Genomic DNA, 12,228 nt, shown 5'->3' on the forward strand with positions numbered 1-12,228 from the left:
TCCCAGGCTCAGTGGATTTGTAACTCATCCAGCTTGTCCATCTGGGGAGCAAACAGCATGTACTCCTTGATTAGAAACTTTGGCCAACCAGCCAGCTGTGAAAAACTAGATTGCTTTTGTCATTTTTCCTCCTAGGTAATTTGCTGGGTAAAATATAATTTCTTTGTAGGTGCACAGCTGGGAAGAATGCTTAGGATTTATATGATTTACATTCAAAAGTCTGATGCACATTTATTTGCCAATAGTATTATTAAAATACTGCTGATTAAAAGCATGTCATAATTTTTTTTCTGTCAAATGTAGTGTGCTCTTAAGGTACATTTTCAAGGTATTTGTTTTTTGAAAAATGATGATATATGTTTTCATTATTTATTGAGAAACAAATACTGCATTCTTTAATGCTGAAATGATTAAATGATTATGCACTGCACAAGTCCTGGGTGAAGGGTCAGAGATTAAATAAAATGAAATACCTGTTATAAGCACCAGGGAAATATTACCAAATATGCAATAATTACTTCATGACATATTTAAGTAAAGCTGAATCAGGCTGCAGATTGAAAGGGAAAAGTACAGTTGTGTAAGCTGCACTCATCATAGCAGTAGATGTTTGAGTTGCCACGCACTGCCTCCATCCCCTTTCAATAAAGTTAGGTGTTTCTAATCTTTTTCTGTTTTTTTTTTTTTCAGGGCATTATGCTGTCCCTTTTTTAGGGGGAGGTAATAAAGTCCTGAGTATTTTTGGCTCTCAGGCTGTTGTTTTCTCCCATTGAAGCTTGGGTTATGGCAGCCTTAGGCACATGTGTTGAAGGAAGTCAGAGACTTTGCAAAGAATGGCTGGCTATTATAGCCTTCATAGGATATAACCCATATAACTAAAGACTACTGCAGCAGTGATGATTATAATCAGTGTTTCAGAATTGTAGTACTTTGAGGAAATTAAGTTCTTAGTGCAAGGGAATGCTTTGCAAATTCATTAACATTTTTTAAAGACCAAATATTTCTGACAGTTACAGCAGTACATTAAATATATTAAAGTTATCTAAGACGCAGCTAAAATAATGTGCAAAAAATTGCATTTACTGTTTTAAAAATAGCACAAAACTTAAATGTGCATGTCATTTATGTTTGGATTCTAAATTAGCATGATTTTCTGTAAAAGAGCTGCTTTATGGATTAATTCTCATGTTAAAACATTCAGTGCATACTATTTGACTCCAACTAAAAATCTTTATATTTGATTTGAAACAAAGTAAAATGAGATACTACTGTAGGGTCTAGAACTACAGCTCATGCTAAAGACAGGGGTCTCCATCTCTGCCTTAACATCAGGAATGCACCAATGGCGTTCAGGCAAAAAATCCAAATTGATGCCATGCATTACATAGGACAGTGGATAGGACATTTAAAAACAGAAAAAGCCAAACGGTCAAATTATAACGCACTGTAGCTTGACTCTTAATTAACCTGGTAATATGGCTAAGGCTAGCCAGTGAGGGATTCAGTGACTTAGTAGATCATGAAAGCAGCTTGGCTGCCAAGACAGGAAGGCCAAAAATATGTAAAAGAGGATGTGCTAAAAATCTGAGAAAACAGTATAACAGTATGTGGAAGTAATAGCAGATGTTTTAACTAAATTGCTGACACAAAACTTACTAGAGTTCATGCCATTTACTCCATCTTATATAATAGTCAAGAGTCTACAGAAGTCAAATGCAAGATTTTCTCATTGCAGACAGTAGAATTTTTAGAATAAAGATTATTCCAAATATTTTGAAATCTATAACAAATAAAAGTACAGCAAATAAAATAAAAAACTGTTGGCAAATAGACGTTAAGTGCACTATTATTTTTCACCATGCAAACAATGAAAATATTTTAATTGAGACCATTTAAGAAAAGTATATGTTTAAAAGAGGATTATTTTTAAACTATTCTAGTTATCTGGGTTAAATGATGGACCACATTTGAAGGAATACCTCAAATACTAATGCAAATGTTTTTTTTATACAAATGTTGAAGGTATTTAAGAAGACGAGAAATATAATTCTCTTGTAGGTGCACAGCTGGGAAGAATGCTTAGGATTTATATGATTTACATATTGTTTCTCCTTGTTGCCTCCTTCATCCAATGGGTGAAAGCTGATCTAGGCTATTATGAACAAAGACATTGAGCTTTTCTCTTTAGTGTCTATAAACTCACCCTTGATGGCTGAATCTGTCACCTTCATTACTGAGTGGGAACCCTGTGCGCTCTCTCTCTCTCTCTCTATGGAGTGTGCATACATACATGCATATACACACACACACACACATATTCAGAGGTAACATTACTTGCTTGGGATCACCGAGTCCATATTCCCTGGTCCACTGACCACTTTGAATGTGCAAGCCTCCATTTATATGGGTGCAGTCAGACAAATGGGACCACCATCACCCTTTCAGCAAGATTGAAGTATGAGACTTAATGCCATCATCCCTTATCAGGCTCTTCCATAAAAAAGGAATGAAAATCTTGAAAACTTGTGGTACAGCCAAACACTGCAACAGTCCTCACTCTTTCCTGTATCTCATCAACTTATTAGTAGAGACTTGTGCCTAAAATACAGAGCATTTAAGGACCCCTTACTATCTGAAACATTTTGTTTAGAATACGATGCTGGTGATCAAAACAGAAGAAGACACCCAGCCTCAGTAAAATTAATATCAACAACACGATGAAACATGGCAGTTTCATATCTGAAAGACTCCAATGTTTATGGAATAAACTACCCATTTTACTTAAGGCTACCCTATCAAATCATGCATTGAAAAAGCAGTTAAATGACTACATGTGCCCCTGCAAGGGACCTACAGCATCATGCTCCTTGATGGCCAATAGCCTTGAGACTGATCAACAAACCATGATCCAATTAATCTGCTACACAAAGTGTAAAGCATGCACCCTCCTGGTTAAATGATAGCCTCTGCAGTGAAATAGTAATACTAGGGGATTTACTAGGGTAGGAGAAGTTGGATTTGAGCACCTGAAAATGGGTCACCTATCCTAGAGGAGAGGTGGAATTCATCCTCTGCCTTGGTGACAATTGATGAAGACCAGATGTATCACCAGCAGAAAAAAGAATTAGTGATGCTTGTACTACATAAAGTCAGGGATGTCATGCGCAGTACTATGCATGCATGTTTCCTGAGAGACAGCAGTACTGTAGACTTCAGTAATTCAATGATGGCGGTGTTTGTCCAGTTTATCTAACTTCATTACTGTCTCTCTCCCTACCACCTGACTCTCATCTCTCAGAACAGACAGGGTTATTGAGCTCGGAACCTTAGAATGAATGGTTCATAGGTCTCGCACCCTAAACTGGAATGACTACATCCTTTGTACTTAAATGAAGATACCAGTGAACAGAGGTAGAAACAAATGAGTTATAAGGTTTTTGGCCTGCTGTGGTTTTATTGTGTCATAATTTGGGGAATGGTTGATGAGCTTCTCATGGGAGTTCAGTCTTAGTCCCTCTGGAGGAATGTGTAGGCCAAAATAGTGAAGTTAAAGGAGCTAATGTCTCAATCAACTGGACACTAGGGGACAAAAAACATTGCCACAATACAAAAACATGATAATGTATTTTTCAATGCGTTAAAGTGAGACATCTGAATTCCTGACATCATGGCCCTTTATCTTCATACTATAAATCAAGCAGAATCTATAAAATACATAGAAATAGATTATAGCTTGGAAAAATACACTGAAACCAAATCCTCAGAAATATATGCATTCTACAATTATGCAGTAAGGAAAAGATCTTTTTGACTGCTTGTAAAAAGAAAGAATTCTGTATGACACAACCTGACCCAGAAAGCTTCTAGTATACCATCATCTTGTTACTTATAGACAGGTACAATGGCAAAGTTATTATGCATTAGCCATTGCACTAGAACATTCTACCAACACTTTGCCAGTACACATTAGCAACAGGCAAACACAAAATCCTTTCACAGAACAGAAGTCCTGTAACCAAAACCAACCTCTACTCACGCAGACAAACTGCAATATGCTTCTATCCCTACATCAGGAGTAAGCAAGCTCTAAAGAAAGCTAAAAGTCATCATCCCTGTCAACAAATATATGCCCATATTATCTAAAAATCAGTGAAGATTCTGTTATCTACTTCAGCTATATACTCCGTTGGTCATTTAAAAAATGTCTTGTTTCAACCACATGGTTTTCCAGTCACTAGACTTTACCTTGTACAGATCTATTGCTCTACTATTCCAATATGAAACTGTCAAGAAAATGTAGGTGTAGTGAAATGCTAAAATAGATAAAATATATGCACACCAGTGATTTCTGTACCATGTTAAATGCCATCATCTTGGACTTATCAAAAACCTTTAGCATGGCAGTCATAGCATCTTTACCCTTGATTTTTTAGCATTTCCTATAACTCATTAAACTGATCATTTAGCTATCTATCCTGTGGTACTCAATCAAGTAGGTGAGGAGGGCATGTGTCCACCCCACATATCGCTCAGTGCGCCCCAAGAACACATCTAGGGTCTAGTTCTTTTTTGACGTCTTAGTCAGTGCCAAGCTACCTGTCTGCTATCCCGCTTATGAAATTCAGTATGTAGATAACAACACATTGTATTTCTTGCTGAAATACCCAAGTGAAACATACCTATTCCTTCAAAAAGCATTCGCCTTCATCAAATCCAGGACAGGTGAATCAAGCCTTGAGCTTAGTACAACCAGAATCAAATTCATGCTTTTCTGTTCAGGATTGCTTCAACCAGAAAAATACTCAGTCTTAAAATATGTAACAGAAATAAAACTGCTGAAGAAGTTGTCAAAAACCTTTAAATTGCACAGAATCATGCTAGACTCACTGTTAAATTTTGATCAACACAGTAAATACAACTGCAAAACCCGAATGCTCCATAATGTGCACCAGTACATGACTCCCCAGGCTTACCTCACAACTGCTGCTACTGCCTACCTTCTGTCCAAGCCTTCTATTGTAAAATTATTTGCTCAACTCACAGCAAATGGCTTAAAGTCAGACTTCAGAAAGAGTAATACCTTGTCTCCAAATTCACATCTGAAATCCATCTAAATCACTTTAACATCTCTCCCTTATGTCAAACACTTACCCAAAACTTGAACATAAGATAGATTAGTTCATATCATATTTTGACTCCCTTATAAATACTATTTTTTAATCATATCTTAAAACGGTATGTATGAAACCATACCTTATTCTACACAATTGTAGTCCAGACAAAATCCCTGATCTCCTACAACTTCCACGTAGACTCTCAATTCCCCATTTTTTATTTCAAGTGACCACCCTAATGGTGCACCTCCTGTTTTAATCAAGTTCTCATACAATACCACAAAAATACATATACCTATAAAGAATGTGGTGAGGATATGTAAGTACCATCTTCAACATTTGTGCTTCTTTACAAATCAAAAAATGTTACTCCTTCACTAAACAAGATTCCACATAAATATAACTGCAGCATTTACTATGTATTACAATTGAATACGTTGTATACTAGAACATATACCGTAACGTATGCTACTGTTACTGACTTAGGTGTACCTCATGCACCAGCCGTAACTTAGCTGTTATAATCTATGTTCACAGCCTTACTTCTTGTGCCACTTTTTCATATTTGTATTCATACTGGACCTTTATAGCGGGATTTCCAATGAAAGCAGGTTACAGTTAATCAAACTAGCCTGGTCAATGCAAAGAATAAAGTTATGCTGTATATATAAGAAATGACTACCAAAAACCTTAAAAAATCTTCATTTACAAAAAGAAGATGCAGATATGTAAATGCAGGTATATGTGGAGGAAGGCTTCTGTTTGTTTGATCAAGTGTGAACTGCATGATGTTGCAACTCATTAAATACACTTTCTTGAGTTGCAACCTACCTATCTGCGTTTGTCATTTCTAAATCATTGTCAGACTGGTTTATAACAATGCCCTAGCAATGATTCAAGTTTTCTGGGCTTTTCAATTTCCTCTGTAGTTAGGTGACCATGGAGTTAGTGTAGATAAGTTAAGGGATGAGTCAGCAAAATGGCATCCATGTGAATAGTCAAATATATATGCTGCTTCACCTGGCTCCTGTACTACTCCTGGTCAAATTAAGTACTAAGCTTGATTAAAAATAAAAAGAAATCACATCAAGTACATTACGGATTAGCTTATAAATACACAGCAATTTTTTTCAGTACTAGTTTGTGTTTGTAGGATAAATTTTGTCAACACTTAAGCTGATTGGCATCCGTTTAGTCAACAAACTATGTGTGTGTGTGTGTGTGTGTGTGTGTGTGTGTGTGTGTGTGTGTGTGTGTGTGTGTGTGTGTGTGTGTGTGTGTGTGTGTGCGTGTGTGTGTGCGTGTGTGCGTGTGTGCGTGTGTGCGTGCATGCGTGCATGCGTGTGTGTGTGTGTGTGTGTGTGTGTGTGTGTGTGTGTGTGTGTGTGTGTGCGTGTGTGTGTATTGAAATTGTTGGCTGAGTCTCCTTAAAACCAAGAAAAAAAAACACAAACTATAGCCAGTATCAGTTGAGACTTCAAAGTAAGCAAGCACTGGTAACTTGTTTAGAAGTATATTCTTTATTAAAATATAAAAAAATATTAAATAGGTGAGCACTTTCACCCTTAACATTGCTTCATCACATCTAACTCCAGTTTACCTGGCATGCATTATTTACATATGCTTTAACACATAGCTCAGTGTTCTTACATCTTGGACACAATGGACTTTCTGAAAAAGGTGAGAGAAATTAAGATCAAGCCAGACACTATATTAGTCACTACTGATTTGGAAACACTTTATACTGTGCTTCCACATGAGTAGTGTATTGAGGCAGTGAAAAAGTCATGGATATAAAAATTCCACCAGCCCCAGGGAAATGAACCCAACAGGTGAATGTTTGCACATATTACTTAAAAACAACTACTTCTATTTTAAGCAAAAATGGTACAAACAAAAGGAATAGTCATGGGAGCAGCAATAGCCCCAAACCCAGCAAAAATAGCCTTATCAAAGAAGAAAACCGTGTCTACAACTGTGACTACTTCTCATTCATGAACTATTATTATTGCTTTACTGACAGTATTTTCATCTCTTGGAACAGCTCAGTGGACAAGTTTCAGGATTTTTTTAACTGCATTGAAAATTCTACAAACTTCATGCATTTCATTAACCACCACATCCTTAAAAAGGTAAAATTTCTGGATCTCACAGTTTACAAAAGTGAGAATGATTCCATGTTAAACAATGACCTTTTCAGAAAACCACACAGGTAAACCTGTTTCAACATATGAACAGTATGCACCTCAAAATGTTATAAAGTGACAAGGGATGAGGATAGCCCATGTGCCTGGGGAAATGTCATGGTTCCTAAACAACCAGGATAAATATCAAAGTGACTTTCTAGAAAGGTAGTAGAGTGAGAACCTGATTAAAAAATCATGCTTGGCCCCATTACAATTCTGAAACAGAACACTGACCACACTCTACTTAATCTGCCACAAAGTAAACAAATAAATCCAATGAACTCACAAAATGAAACAGACAAAGAGAAACACAGAAGAATACTTTCCACAACATTCTTAAAGGGCTCCCTGGAAATAAATGTACCATGCATGACAACTGGAGCATCATCCATGGAAACTGGTCTATTAAAAGGAACTTGACCCTGACCCTACTTTCATCTATTGTAAAGGGCAAAATATTAGGAGCTGGGTAGAAGGACATGCATTGCCCACCATGGACATAAATAATGTCACCATTCCCTTCTTGTTTCCAATTTTCAGATGCTGTGACATTATGAGTAAGAGTAGACTTAACCATATGAATGGACTTAATGTCATTGTACTATTTTTTCACATATCTGATGAAGCCCCACCTACTTACTGGTAGATAAATGAAAGTGATTAGACTCCTGAGCTTATTTATTTTACTTACTTACATCAGTTGTATTAACAGCTATAAACAGATTTTTCTCAAGGCCAAATTATACCTTTTCCGTTTATCAGCATAGTCACCTAGCCAGTGTCTTATCTCTAAGTTTTGATAATGAATCTCTCCACTCAGGTTACAGGCTCTGAGGCTATGCTGCCTTCTTTTGCTGAATAGATTTACCACTTCCTATAATTTAGATCTAGCTTCACACATTGAGATTAACCCCTTGATTTACTATTCCTCTGTGCAGGAGTAGCTTAGTCCTGCACGGAGGTGGCCATTTCAAAGCAGGACAACAGTGCGCCATGCATAATAATGAGGCACGCTGCCTGAGCTTCTAGGATTACATGGAGCGTGTAAGAGTGCAGGGGGCATGTCTGAGAGCAGAGCTCTCAGAATAAACACGCCCCCGCAATGAAGAACAGCAGAAAAGGGTATAAAATGAGCGAGACCACTCACAGATGACCACATATCCCCACCAACAGTCCCCCTTGTGTACAACAGCAACTGTATACATAAATAAAATGAAGAAACCCTTAAATTTTTTTTTAAAAATCCAATTAAAGCTAACCATAGGTGTGCAAGTGTGCCCATCGCTTAGCTACGGTTAATACAACTTAAATGGCTGAAGAGGATAACAAGGAAGATATATGCAAATGAAGCAGCATAGCAACAGTGTAGTGGGCAGAGCATTTGCCTTGCAAGCAGGCATTCCTGGTTCGAGTCCTACTGCAGCACGTTCCATGGCAAAGCATGCTATGAGAAATATTTATGTTGCATAACCCACTAAATAACATATTTTCATGAACTGGAGTACTACAGTAAATGCACATGTGAGGTGTCAGTGTCATAATGAATAAGGCACTAGTAAGCAGGTTTAAGCACAAATAAGCAGTAGTAAGCATATTTAAGCACTAGTAAGCGGGCTTAAGCCTGTTTGCATGGCGGTAAGCAATGCCTACACTGGTTAAGCAATTTTAAAGCTAACTCTCTGTAAGCAGATGTAACGGCAAGTTAGCAGTGCTTACCATCGCGCAAACCTGCTTACAACTGCTCAAAAGTGCCTTAATCACTCTGCATCCAACGGCTCTTGTCCTGGCCATCAACAAAATAAACAACAATGCAGGTCTCAAACCCAGGACTCTATTCACCATAGTCATAGTAGCTAACCACCAAGCCATCACAGAAGTACAGAAGAATGAGGTAACAGCAAACAAGTCCTCACCATAATAAAACCAAACCGAACCTGTGACAGGAATCAGTATACAGTCATATGTTCCATAACCCACTAGATAACATAAATATGTGAACTGAAGTACAGCAGTAAGCCCAGAAGTGAGGTGTAATTGTAATACAGTGTTGAAGAAAGAATAATAATTTCTTATTTAATAAATAAGAAATAATTATTTATTATTTATTATTAAATTATTATTTATTTATTATAATAAATAATTTAATAAATGCATAAGAATAAATAGAAGTGAGGTGTAGTTGTAACAGAGTGTTGAAGTAATCCTCACAAAGAGGATTACTGCCCTCAAACAGATACCCTATGCAGACCGTCTCAAAAAACTCCAGCTTTACTCCGTCACATATCACCTACTCAGAGGTGATCTCTGCCTAACATACAAAGCTATGTCAAACGCAGATCTGTTGGACATGCTCCAGTTAAAGAAATCCCAATCCCTCCGAGCTACACACTGTAGGGACCTAAACCTTGTCACCACTATAAACAGAACATGCTGGAGGGATAGATTCCTGTCCCAGAGACTTCCCATACTCTGGAACAGACTAACTATCTATGTCAAACAGAGCTCCTCATTAGCACTCTTCAAGAAAAATCTTGATGATTGGATGGGAAATAGGAAATTCACCCCAGGGATCACTTCTGTGGCTCTGCTCAACAGGGGCACAGGAAAATAGTTTTCTTAGATGGCGAAAGGCAGGGTACCTTTTTGGCTAGGCTTATATAGGCCCTAGAGCCAATAGCCTAGTACCTACCTATGAACTTATAAACCTATGAAGTCCTCAATAAAACATAAGGACCCCACAGAGTGTACGTACACATTAATCATGGATACTAGGCAAATATATAAGATGTAATGAATAAGAAATCAATGCCAAAAAGAAAAAAATAATGCAAATTCTAATGTAAGCAACCTTAAGCATTGCACAGGCCAGCTTAGGAGGTGTAAGCAGTGTGTAGGCCAGCTAACTCAATGTGCCCAGTGGTATACCCCTTTAAACAATGCCAGCCTTCATTAAGCAGGTTTGCCCATAGCTTAACCTTTTAAAAACTGCCCAATTACAGAAAAGTGCTGGAAATGGGCCCTACTTAAACCCAAGAGGCGGGAATACATCTCATAACTAGTTGTAACTTCCCCTCGCAGGCACTATGGTAGTAAGGGGAGAAGGTGTGTACTTCTGGGTACAGCACTGGTGCATCCAGGAATCCAAGATTATGGCAGGACTCCTAGTTAAATACCATGCTCAGAGACTGCTGCAGAGCCAGTACCAGGACTCCTAATATAAGGCGGAGGCCTGGAACTGTCTCACCTGTGACCTCAACAGTGCCATTGGCATATCCCGAACTGGTGAGCAGGTCAGGCACCACTATGCCGACCTGAAGCGGCATAAGGGGGACCTCTTGGAGGAGAGGCTCCAGGAGGCTAGAGTGGCAGGGGATGTTCCAGTTGTGTGAAAGTATCACCCCAGTATGTGTGTAATAATTGCCAGCTCAGGTATATCATGGATAGGTATGGCTAAATATTACTCTTATGTCCCCCACAGCTGCAATGGAGTGGGCTGCAAACCAGGAGGCCCACACCAGTCACCTGGTGAGGTTGCGACGTGAGGCAGGTCAGTAATACTTATGCGTTTACTGTCATGAGAAATAAAAATAAAAGTAGTAGTAAATTAATTGCTTGTATAAAACCTGTATTGTTCAAGGCAAGTACTGCATACACTAGAGAATAAAGCAGGAAGAGTCTCATATTGTTTATAAGTCAATAAAAGTGTAATAGACTGACAAAATCAGTCTAACTGCTGGACTGCATGTGTATATTCTGGTATCATATGGTAATGTAGATATGCAATCATGTAATAGTACTGTAGTATTAAGCACTGTTACCTACACTGTGCGCCATAAAGTGAATGTGTAGGAATGCCTGTATATGACAGGTATAATACCCAGAGGCCATTTAGTACAACTGAGAGACACATAGACAGTAACAGGGAAAATGCAGGCAACAAAAACCGAATAGCACATGCAACTGAGATGTTCAGAGTGTGTACAGTAACAGAGTGAGATGTATGCGCATAATAGTAATGTGGAATCTGGTACTGTGTGTGGGAACATTCAGGTAGTGCTAATAAACATTCCTCCTACATGTCTGTCAGATATCAACACTGTGCCCAGAAATACAATAATGATATGCAGTTGCTCTGAATAATAAGGTATTACACATCACTGTCACCCACACTGTCCAACAACATATAACTGTCTAGAAATCTGTATATGAGTGTTTTAATACAAGGTCAGAATGCAAAAGCACGGGGGATTAATAAGACAGAGAGCAGATAGGCTATATACAGCAATATCTATATAGCAGACACAACTGTGATGGACAGTGTTTAAGTTGTAGCAGACACAGCTATGGTCTGAATCCTGGGAGTGGAATTAGGCTGCATACAGATTCATACCCCACAACTGTACAGATGAGGCCAGAATGTCCAGTATATGTGCCCATTTCTGCTGCCTGTCCCCTGACCTCCTAGTAAGTCTGTGGGATGATCCCAGATGTTTAGCCAGCAAACAGGGAATACAAGTGATGGTCAAACATCATGAGAGCACACCTGTCACTGTAGCAACCCCTGAAACAGTTAGAAGAGCAATATTTCAAGTATGTCCTATCTACACTCCCATGTTGTCAAGCTGTGACCAGAGTGTGTACAGTAACAGAGTGAGAGGTATGTGCATAATACTAATATGGAATCTGGTACTTTGTGTAGCAACATTCAGGTAGTGCTAACAATCATTGCTCCCACAGGTGCGTTGGAAACTAACACTGTGCTGAGAAATACAGACCATTATAACCTGCACTGGTACTGTTCACTCTGGTATTGTAGGGAATTGTGAGTACAGCAGTTTCTCTGAATAATAGAGTATCACTGGTCACTGTCACCCACACTGTGCTACATAATATAACTGTGTAGGAAACCATGTATATGTGTGTGTCAG

This window comes from Protopterus annectens, chromosome 7.part0, assembly GCF_019279795.1.
Source record: "Protopterus annectens isolate FY-2018-M chromosome 7.part0, PAN1.0, whole genome shotgun sequence".
In the NCBI taxonomy this organism is placed as follows: domain Eukaryota; kingdom Metazoa; phylum Chordata; order Ceratodontiformes; family Protopteridae; genus Protopterus; species Protopterus annectens.